We start from the raw sequence: 5,675 nt of genomic DNA on the forward strand, positions 1-5,675 counted from the left end.
TTTTATATATTATTATTTTTAATGATTTTATTTTTAGAATGGTGTGCCTTTTTAATTTTTTTTATTTTCTTTCTCTATCACAATTAATAACATAATTTATATTTATAGCTATTTCACATTGTATTTTTTGTCATACACAACATAGATGATGTGGTCTAATTTTTCTTGTGAGGTGGTTTCTTATAAAAATTAAAAATTAAAATATAAAAAATAAAAAAAAATTAAAAATTAATTACTCAAGAAATTAAAGAAGGAAAGAATAAAAGAAAAAAAAAACACACAAAAAGAAAAAATACAAGAGAGAGAAAACTGTGGGCTTTTGTTGAGGGTTGAGCTGTGAGTTAGCTGTCGTGGGATCAATTATTTCTGGCCCACCCTCCTTCCCTTCACTCATTCATAAACTCACGCAGCTCCAAAATCCCTAGAACAAGCCCTTCTTTCTTCCTCCTTCTCTATCCCAATCTCTCTCTCCCTCCTCCATTTTCTCTCTCTTCTTCGCCTGCATTTTCCTCAGATCTCAGTTGGACGCTTCTCCAAAACCCTCTTTCAATTCTCGACTGAGAGCAACAGAGATTTTGAGAGAGTGGTTAGCCAAAGAGAGCTCGATCCGAAGTGTGGCATTTGGTTTCTCATATGCCTCATGTGAGATGAAGAGGAAGGTCTATTTCCCTCTTCTCATTGCCTTCTTCTTAGGCATACTCTCTCTCGCCGTCACTGCCGATGTCCCCATTACCAGCCATGGAGCCCTCACCGACGCCGAAGCCTTGTACATCAGGCAACGTCAGCTTCTTTACTACAGAGACGAGTTCGGCGACAGAGGAGAACATGTTACCGTCGACCCTTCCCTGGTCTTCGAGAACAATCGCATTAGAAATGCTTATATAGCTTTACGAGCTTGGAAGCAAGCGATTCTTTCGGATCCGAATAATTGCACGCTCAATTGGGTTGGACCAAATGTGTGTAACTACAGTAACGTTTTCTGTGCTTCGGCACTGGATAACCCTAAGGTTCGTACTGTCGCTGGCATTGATCTCAACCACTGTGACATTGCTGGGTACTTGCCGGAAGAGCTTGGATTGCTCGCGGATCTTGCTCTCCTCCACATCAACTCCAACAGGTTTTGTGGTACTGTTCCTCACAAGTTTGATAGACTGAAACTCCTGTTTGAACTGGATCTCAGTAACAATAGGTTCGCCGGGAAGTTCCCCACGGTGGTTCTGAGGCTTCCCGCGCTCAAGTTCTTGGATCTGAGATTTAATGAATTTGAAGGGACAGTGCCTAGGGAGCTTTTTGACAAGGATCTGGACGCGATCTTTATAAACAACAATCGTTTTGTGTTCGATCTTCCGGACAATTTTGGGAACTCGCCGGTGTCGGTCATCGTCGTTGCCAACAACAAGTTCCATGGCTGTCTCCCTGCGAGCTTGGGCAACATGACGAACCTGAACGAGATCATTCTGTTGAATAATGCCCTCCGTTCATGCTTGCCTTCAGAGATTGGGTTACTGAAGAACTTGACGGTGTTCGATGTGAGCTTCAATCAGCTCTTGGGTCCCTTGCCAGACACCATTGGAGGCATGGTGAGTCTTGAGCAGTTGAATGTAGCTCACAATTTGCTTTCTGGGAAAATTCCAGGGAGCATTTGTATGCTGCCAAATCTGCAGAACTTTACATATTCATATAACTTCTTCACTGGTGAGCCACCGTCGTGCCTCAGCTTGCCGTCGTTCGATGATCGGAGAAACTGTTTGCCGGCGAGGCCATTACAGAGGTCACCCGAACAATGTAAGTCATTTTTGTCACGGCCTGTGGACTGTAACTCGTTTAAGTGTAAGCCATTTGTTCCGTCACTTCCTCCACCCCCAAACCCTTCTCCTCCTATTCCTGTACCTTCCCCACCACCTGTTGTCGTGCCTTCACCGCCTCCGTCACCGGTTTACGTTCCACACTCTCCGCCTCCACCTTCACCGCCACCTCCTGTGTATTCACCCCCACCTCCGCCACCTCCTCCGCCGGTTTATTCCCCACCTCCTCCACCACCAGTCTACTCTCCACCTCCTCCACCTCCACCTTCGCCACCCCCACCGTCACCTCCTCCACCTTCACCTCCCCCGCCGGTCTATTCTCCGCCTCCACCCCCACCTTCACCACCCCCTCCTTCACCACCTCCGCCAGTCTATTATCCACCCCCACCGTCTCCGCCGCCACCTTCTCCTCCACCACCTACTCCATCGCCGCCGCCACCATCACCTCCCCCTCCATCTCCTCCACCACCTTCACCCACTCCAACTCCACCGTATTGCGTCCGTTCTCCTCCCCCACCGCCACCAAATTCACCGCCGCCACCTACTCCAGTATTTTACCGCACCTCCACCGACATACACCTCGCCTCCGCCGCCTCATCACTTGCCTCCACCACCACCTCACTATCCCCCGCCTCCTCCACACTCACCTCCACCGCCTGTTTATCCCTATTTATCACCGCCGCCGCCGCCTCCGGTACATTCTCCTCCTCCCCCTGTCCATTCACCTCCCCCACCATCATCCCCGCCTTGTATAGAGCCACCTCCACCTCCTCCACCACCTTGTGAAGAGCATCCACCACCGCCACCATCTCCCACCTTTATTTGCCACCTCCATCCCCCTCTCCCCCTCCACCACCAGCTCCGGTTCACTATAGTTCCCCGCCGCCGCCGCCAGTTCAATACAGTTCACCGCCGCCTCCTCCACCAGCAGTTCATTACAGTTCTCCCCCACCGCCAGTATACCATTCTCCCCCGCTACCATCACCACCTCCCTGTGAAACCCCACCTTCTCCGTCCCCACCTCCGCCAGTCACATACGAAAACCCTCCACCTGCTCCTGTATATGAAGGGCCTTTGCCACCTGTCTTCGGAGTCTCTTACGCATCTCCGCCTCCACCACCCTTCTATTGATTCTTTTGAGAGATTTTCTCCTCTATCCTTCCGTCCATCAACAGCAAAATTCATACATTGTCGGCCAAATCTTTTATACCCTCTTCCTGTACTTCATCGACTTTGCTCTCTTTTACAAAGCGACCCTCGTCGCTGATGGAGGAAAAATAAACAAAGTGAGAATGGTCTGTACACCGGTGAGTTAGTCATAGTCATCAGCATTGTTCGTATTTGGACAATAGTCTGTCATAAAAGGATATACACAGAGAAGAGGTCAGAGTAGCTAAGGAGTGAGGTATGAGGAGAAAGGCTCTCTATATTGATTTGAATTGTTATGAGCGAGTTGTGAAATAAAAAAAAAAATTGCAGAGAAAAAGAGTAGGTTGCATAGGGATGAAACGGAGACCATAATTTCAGGGCTGCAAAGACGGTAGCACTTTCTGCTGCTGCATCTTGTTTGTGGGTTTATTGTTAATGTCTCTTATAATTATACTTTTACTTTTGTTTCTTTTATTTTTTTCGAAATTATAGTATAATTATGAACATTTTACTTGTATTTGATTCTCCGAATTCATATCATTCTCTTTTCTGATCGATCTCAGTCTGTTTCTGCTAATCGAGTGCTGTAGTTGTGAGTCCATCATTCCTTTTCTGTGAGGAATTGAACATTCTTTGCTTGGCCTTGTAATTTTTAGTCTGATAAGATACAGGCAAAAGAGAAGGACTTGTTCAATTGTTCATCCATACTTTCTGCAAAGATCTGTTTTTCTGAATTCTCTATTCCTTTGCTTGCAAATGAAACTTAAAACTGGAAAAGGTATCTATGATTATCATGAGATGTCTTTATCATGTTCTACATAATTAACTTTCGCCTGCAATTATGGTTGAGGTCTGAAAACGGTGCCTCTCAGTCTTGAAACAAGATGGGAGAGGCAACTACCAGAGATTTCATTTCAGCCTTCCCTAATCCGGTTGGTTCAGGGTGGGACCTGAAAGGCCGTCCCAAGAATCATTAAGGAGGGGCCTGCAAGATTAAATATTCCTAATGAAGTTTCTTTCATTTGATTTTAATATTGTTTTGAGATCTCCTCTTCCCCCATGTGCAAGCTTATCTTTTGAGATTTGAATTCAAATCTGTTTGTTTGTCTGGCGTTATGTGTAATCTATACCCCCTTTTCCTCATTGGGATTATGAACATTTCATACTGTTATGCTTGTGAGACGAAGCTTAAAGCTCAGTCCAGCACAGACTTTCTTCGCATAATGTGCTCTTTTCTTTCTTCTTTTTTTCTCCTTCGTTAAGTAACTTTCATCACAATTTCTCTGCCATTTTTTCTCCTTCGTTAAGTAACTTTCCTTCCTCTTTCGAGTATTGGTCACAGACTAATCTCAATGTACCATTCACATTCTTCTTGTTCTCCATAGTCAACGAAACTCTAATAGCTTGTAAGAATTTTTATTTTTTGTCTAAAGTGCTCTCCAGTTTCATGAAGCTTCTGGTTCCAAGTCAGAGAGGGTAACGTGGGTTGCAATAATGATTTTTTTTTAAATCTTTATTGCGATGTCTACATAAAAAATAGATCGTGGGTTCATGTTAGGCGAGTGCGATTTTATTATACATATACATTCATGTAAGGTGAATCAATGAATGACAATGAATGTCTAAAATTTATATTTGTAACCTTGATATAATAAATTGGTTTAAATGAGTTTGGAGATATTTATGAATTTGGAGCGAGGTCATGTGGAATCAAATGAATTCCACCCACCCATTATGTGAAAAAGTAAAAGAGAGAGAGAAGGAGAGGACCAGGATGGAGGTCCACTTTTCGTTTTGTAGCCCTCTCATGGATGGGAGATGGGAAAAGATGCCGAGAAAGGCAAACCACCGCGAAAAAGGGGCAGTGACCTTGATGAAATGGGCCCTCCCTGAATATAATATTCACGTGGCAAGTAATGGAAAAGCCTTTATCTCTCTCTCCCTCCCTCCCTTCTGTGTACATATGTATATATATATACACACACTCAATTTATTAAAAAATATAAAATATTTATTTTAATAAAATAATTATTTATTTTTAAATTAACTTTATATTTCTATATTTATTCATATTAAATAAAATATTTTATTTTAAAATAAATATAAAATAACTTATTTAAAAAAATTTTAAAAATAATAAGTACTTAAAAAAAAAATACTTTATCAATAAGAGGAAAAAAATGTCTTTAATGAAATAATGAAAGATAATATTAAAATAATTATTATTAATAAATTTTATTCATGTCCATATATCTTATATTTTAAAACACTAAATTATTTTAAAAAAGTTTATAAATTAGATTATATAGAAATATATATATATATATATAGAGAGAGAGAGGGGGGGGAGAGAGAGAGAATGTGTGAGATCAATAAGTTGGTTGACTTGCTGTATTGCATCAACAAGGACACAAGTATCATTTAATTAGGGTCTCGAGGGACAGCCTGTGATTAGGTCAAGCAAATTAATGGCATTTCATAAAGTGCTGTTTGTGATATTGACCTTTTACCCCACATATTAAAAAGAATGACAATTCTCTGTTTCAAGATAGATAAGATAACACTATGCCCATTTTAATTCAAATTATCTCCCAAAAGTAATAATAATAATAATAATAATAATTTTTCCTCCTCACCGTTAAAAGATTCCCTCCCATCACTTAAATTCCCTTCTCATTGCAATTTCATTACTACTTTAATTAAATATTATTCCACATATGA

General features: G+C 41.7%; 1 pseudogene; it reads left to right on the top strand.

The window, feature by feature from the left end:
* Positions 1 to 436: 436 nt before the first annotated feature.
* Positions 437 to 3,172, top strand: LOC129293171 (leucine-rich repeat extensin-like protein 4; annotated as a pseudogene).
* Positions 3,173 to 5,675: the final 2,503 nt, after the last annotated feature.

This window comes from Prosopis cineraria, unplaced genomic scaffold, assembly GCF_029017545.1.
Source record: "Prosopis cineraria cultivar Desert tree isolate PC_DT_omini unplaced genomic scaffold, ASM2901754v1 PC14, whole genome shotgun sequence".
In the NCBI taxonomy this organism is placed as follows: Eukaryota; Viridiplantae; Streptophyta; class Magnoliopsida; order Fabales; family Fabaceae; genus Prosopis; species Prosopis cineraria.